At 40.6% G+C, this 5,501-nt stretch overlaps 1 protein-coding gene across 2 annotated transcripts in view; it reads right to left on the bottom strand.

The window, feature by feature from the left end:
- The window catches only part of LOC126388574 (SH3 and multiple ankyrin repeat domains protein 2-like), a 167,083-nt gene extending 162,941 nt beyond the window's left edge, over window positions 1-4,142 (bottom strand). For both annotated transcript variants that reach the window (XM_050041775.1, XM_050041782.1), the window contains exon 1: window positions 3,832-4,142. The gene's annotated coding sequence lies outside the window, so the exon portion shown is untranslated. The remainder of the gene's footprint in view (window positions 1-3,831) is intronic.
- Between the last annotated feature and the right edge of the window lie 1,359 nt (window positions 4,143-5,501).

The raw sequence follows: 5,501 nt of genomic DNA, 5'->3' as shown, positions 1-5,501 counted from the left end.
CATTTTGACCCACTCATGCATCTAAGGGTTAATGTGGTAAAGTGTTGTAGCATTGTAACTACCCCCATTGGATTCCTTGACCCTGAAAATGTAGGTTTAGCAGTTAAAATCATCGTTCCAACTTATTTACAAGTCTAGATATTACAAAACGTACATTTTACGGCGGCCATTTTGTAAATTCCAATATGGCCGCCATATAGACATCTGCGCAAATGCCAAAATTGATTTTCTGAATCCTTATACAATAACCTTTCCAAAAATGTATAGTTTTGCAAATCCCCAAAAAAATCCCACAAAATTATATAGTGAACCTGACTATATATAGCACATTTAAAAACAACCGCAGCTGACCAAAGTGCTGTACAAGATAAAAAAATGACACGCAATACAAAATGTACACAAATAAGAGACAGGCAGAATAAAACTGCTAAGAACAATTACAAATATGAAAAGATAAGATGAAATGCTAAAATATTAAAATCACTACAGACAACCAAAGGCCATTGAAAACATGTACGTTTTAAGATTTGTCTTAAAAGTCTCAATGGAGGGGCATTTGATTAAGAGGGGAAGGCTATTCCAGAGCTTTGGAGCAGCGACTGCATGCATACTCTTATCAAGACGGCCCACCAGCAGATGGAAACATGAAATATAATCCTTTTCAATGTAAGTAATATTCATTCACTGTGCAAAATAAGAAAAAGCATGTTGTCCAAATCCGGCCAATACCTATGATGTGCCGATATTATCATTCCTAATTACACTGTCTATTGCACTTTTTACAATGCATTATACTAGGAACATGTCAACCAGCTGACTGACTTGCGTATCCACTTCCTGCATGGGTCACCTAAAAAAAAAAAAACAACAACAACCTTAAAGCAACTCTTACCTTTCTTGCATTTCACACAGCACTTAGAAAAAATTTGTACATCCACAACTCCCGCCTCCCTCCAAAGTCCCATCCCCCTCCTCCTCCTGCAACTCCACCTTCCTCCAAAGGCCTACTCCCCCCTCCTCCATTACGCCCTCATTACATCTATGATAAGCGTAGGCGTTGGCAAGGTCATGTTAGATACACGGAAGAGGAGAGCAAGTGTAACACGCCAAACTAAACATAACATTACCTGTCCTGCACAGTCAAACGCAACCCCGGAGATGTTACGCGAGCTGTTACATCAGTCGGAGGCCTTCACGTGGGGAAGACAGGCAGGACGCTCGGCCAATCACTGCATTCGGTCCAAATGCAATGACTGGTCAGAATTTTCTTAGATCCATATGAGAATGGTATAATTATGAGTTTGTATCTCTGGTGGAAGTCACTTACATTTTAGTGTGCCATCAGCTTATTAACCTCTTGCACTCCACCCCCATTTTGTAGCAAAACCGCCTAAAATGACATACCCAAATTAAAATGTCTGTAGCTTCTGAAGTGCTCTGACTACATTCATGCATGAGGTCTTTCCAGAAAGAAAACTCCCTGAAGTTTCTTGTGAACGTGTCAGAAACACTCTAGGTGATATAGAGACAGAGTAATGGGCCTTTGAAGTCATTAAAAAATTGAAGATTTTGCCTAAAATAAAATAAAAAATATTTTTCAGTTTGAATAACTGTCTGTGGCTTCATCTGAGCAGGTAAATGACTATGGGGCTGTAGGCACACTATCAATGAACACTTGTTTCAAATTTGAAGAAGATTGCTCAAAGTATGACCATTCTACAGTGTTTTTTCCATGAAAAGATCCAGGCGGAGCTCCAAATGACAAGTCAGTCTCTCGGCTTCAAAACAGTACTGTCAGTGATCAAACAACACTCAGCCAGCTTCAAACATTGTACCATATTGAAATCAGGCATGATTGTGATAGCTGATGTTGTTTTTGACACAGAAACACCATAAAATATCACCAAATAAAGCCACATGAAACGTGAAAGTTATGATCCCACTTTCTAGACGGTGTATCTCAGCCAAAAATAGTGGTAGGAGTGAGACTCTTACCTTTTATAAAAGAGCTAAGTCCCTGCTAACAGCTGCTCATAAGACTGCGTGTAATCCTGTAACTTTTCCCGCCGAAATACAGCATGACATGACATCACCACCCATCGCGATTTTGGACTATGTGTGTTTAGGCTGCTCTTGTGCGAAATACATAAGAAATAAAAGAATTATTATATTTTGAAAAGTCGAGAGCTTCCTGAATCCGGCAATACCAAATATCACATGGTTTGATGACATAGTGCACCTGGGAGATACCATTTAACAGAGAAGGAGGAGAGCGAGGACATCGGCGTCCTGGCGGTAATAGCATTTTAACCTATACAAAGAAATGCGTAAAATTTCCATAAAGGTAAGTGTCGCTTTAAAAGCTGCTAATTGTGGAGAAAGGAACACAGTTTTGCCAAAAATCATTTTTTTGCAAATCCATATCTTAGTGTGACTGTGAAAGGGTTAAAAACAATTATTCAAGTATCATTACTGTTACAGATTAACTTTCCATCCCTCCTCTAATCAGTTATCAAACTACTTGTTTAGGTCTGCTGCAGAGCTTTTAGAGCCAAATTGCATTAGTGTATTAACAATTACTTTGTCTAACAAGTAATTAACCATTTACAGCTGAAGACTTGATCACTGGCCGAGAAACGTGACCTCTGTTAAAAACTTCACTGACATTTGTAACTGCAGAATCATGGGTCTATTACAGTGGTTCCTAAACTTCCTGTGTCATGTCTCCTTTGGAGGCCAAAAAAATGTCTCACACTGCTCCGCTCACATAAATATCGTTTACATCAACAATAGTGAGGAAACTAAAAGGAGACAAATAGAATTTTATTGAAATGTCCTTCAAAAACATGAACTGTATGTTTCTTTTCACACTTAAAGTTTTTGTTTTGGAAATGAACTTTAAGTTGAACTTTGCCCAAACTGTTTATCTTTGCAAAATGACTCAGTTTCAGACCATTTTCACAGCAGACCTGCCGTAGTACAAGACGAATGCATGAGAAGACTAACATGAACAACGCATGGGGTTTTTTTAGGCTTGATTGATGTTCCAGCTATTGCAATACAATGCAGCAATTCATATTATTAGTTACACCTGTTTGCGAAAAATGCCTGCTGTAAAAAATTTCTGTTTAACATCAGTTTGACTTCATATTTCACATCTTCCCCATGGTCACATGTGCCTTTAGGAACCAGTGTTTTTTTAATAATGAGACATATTATTTATGACTTTATTAATGACTGCACAGACTTTTGATGACTTGACAGGCAGAGAGATTTTTGCACCAGGCAACAAAAAGCTACTCTTAATAATTGTTTATAACTATAAACAAAAGTGTTTATTAGCTAATAATTAAGTCTTTTCTAGCACCAAATTCGTGATTTTTATTTTTAAGTTCTACAAATAATTGAGTCAAAAGCTGTACAGTAAACAAAACCAGAGTCTTCATTCTGTGCTTTTCACACCCCCCTCCCCCCCAAACACAAACGCACACCATTGGGGCCCTGGGTAATCAGTCCCACTATGACACCCCATTAAGTTACAGTTCCGTTAGGCTATAAATGTGCCTTGTTGGAAAGTAGTACCGTAATTTAACATGAAATGAGAACAGCTATAGCCAGCATGATGCACAGTGTTTCAAAGCTGCAGGAAAAACCATGACTCCACACGGAAATGGTCCATCTCAAGAGGCTTAAAACAGAGAGAGAAGTGCGTCGAGGTGAGCTATGAACTCACTTTAAAGTCTCACTAAGAAGTCCATGCAGTATTATTACAGGCTCCACTGAGTGTTTTGTTTATAAGGATGTAAAAAGTAACAAGAGGTGAAGGCTTACCTTGAACGTCGTTCCTGGTTCCTTCTCACTCAGACTGTTTTATTCCCTTCGCCCTGCAATCCTCTTTCTCTCTTCCTTCCTCGGTCACTCGTTCCTAACGTCGCTTCATGCCTCCGACTCTCCGGGCGCACCGCGGACGGTGGACCAGCTCTGCCTGGGGAAACTTCCACTCAAAGTAAGGATGTGTGGAGGAAAGAAAAGGGCAGCGATGGGCAGGAGGAGAGCGCCGAGGCAGGGACAGGAGGACGGAGAGAGGAGCGCGAGGCAGCGGGTACGTTTTAAACCTGATCTCCCGACGAGAAACCCGACTGCTGCCGCGCTGAAATTCAATCTGAGGCAACAGACACTTAGCGCTGCTCCGAGCAGCACATCTCCCTGCCTGACACGGAAACAGAGGAGTGAGCTGGGAGGTGGGGAAGATGATTGGGGGGGGGGGGCGTTTATAATAGGGACACAAGCAAGCGCCTTCCGACAAGACAGGTGGATATGCTCCTTTGGATATCTCTGTCATTTTTGTCACCCCAGGCCAGAGCAGAAATCTCCCTGAAAGTGCACATACAGTAGATTTTAACATGGAATTCATGCTCAGAGTCGACGCGGAGCTATTCAGCTGGTTATAAATAGCAAAAATAAAGTGAAGCCTGCTGCAATTTATTAAAACATCTGCACCTCCAACTGCAACCTGCTAACTGGTGACTATGACTTAGTGACCATGAATTAAAGTCAAGTGTAGGCTAAGAGAATCAAAGTTTTACACTGTCATAATTTAAGCGTAAAGACTGATGACTGCAAAAGGAGCTAGACTAAGACTGAATAGGATCACCAGAGCTATTATAGGGGAGCATGAATGTGTACATCACATTTTGTTGCAATCCATCCAGTAATGGGTGAGATATTTCACTCATAACCATAAATGGGAAGCTCACTGTGGTACTAGACCAAGAGTAAGGGAATCGCCAGAGTCAGAGGGATTCATCCTCTCGGCAACATGAGTATTGGTACAGTATTTCATGGCAATCCATCCAATAGTTGTTGAGAGATATCAGAATCAGAGTGGTGGACAGAGACAGACAGATGTTCCCACCCTTAAAGCCACGCTGCTAATTGAAGCTATGCACTACAAATGTTATTGTATGGCTGGTTTATAGCCAGAGTCTGTTTGTTTTGAATTACAACTGAATTTTGTAAAATAATAACATATGATCTTGTCATCATGATATGATTCCACTGAAAGGCAACGAAACAATATTGAACTGACGCTCAGCCTCAGAGAGTGGTGAGATCACCTTTATTTGTAGGCCGACGTGGATGTTAGCATCGCCCTGGTTCCCTCAACAAAAAGCCAATGGGATTTTCCTTTGGATTTTTGCTGCTTTTTGCAGTAAATAAGCTATGTGGCAAATAAAATTTTATGATACCTAAGGCTCATTTATACTCCCTTTACATACGAAAATAGATATGTCTGTTTCAAACATCACTGCCCTCATACTTCCATGCATCCTTTATAATAGCATAGATGTCAGTGGAGAGCAGAGTCAAAAGTTTCACACAGCAACAAACGAGGTGGCAGTGGAGGAGGTTGTAATATTGTAACTTTAACGGAGGCAGCGTTGTAGGCGGTGGTGGTCTTTGCGGCCATTATATACATTCCGACATATGGACAGAGAATT

Source organism: Epinephelus moara, chromosome 1, assembly GCF_006386435.1.
Source record: "Epinephelus moara isolate mb chromosome 1, YSFRI_EMoa_1.0, whole genome shotgun sequence".
NCBI lineage: Eukaryota > Metazoa > Chordata > Actinopteri > Perciformes > Serranidae > Epinephelus > Epinephelus moara.
Note: the sequence above shows the minus strand (reverse complement) of the source record. Positions and strands in the feature narration are given on the sequence as shown.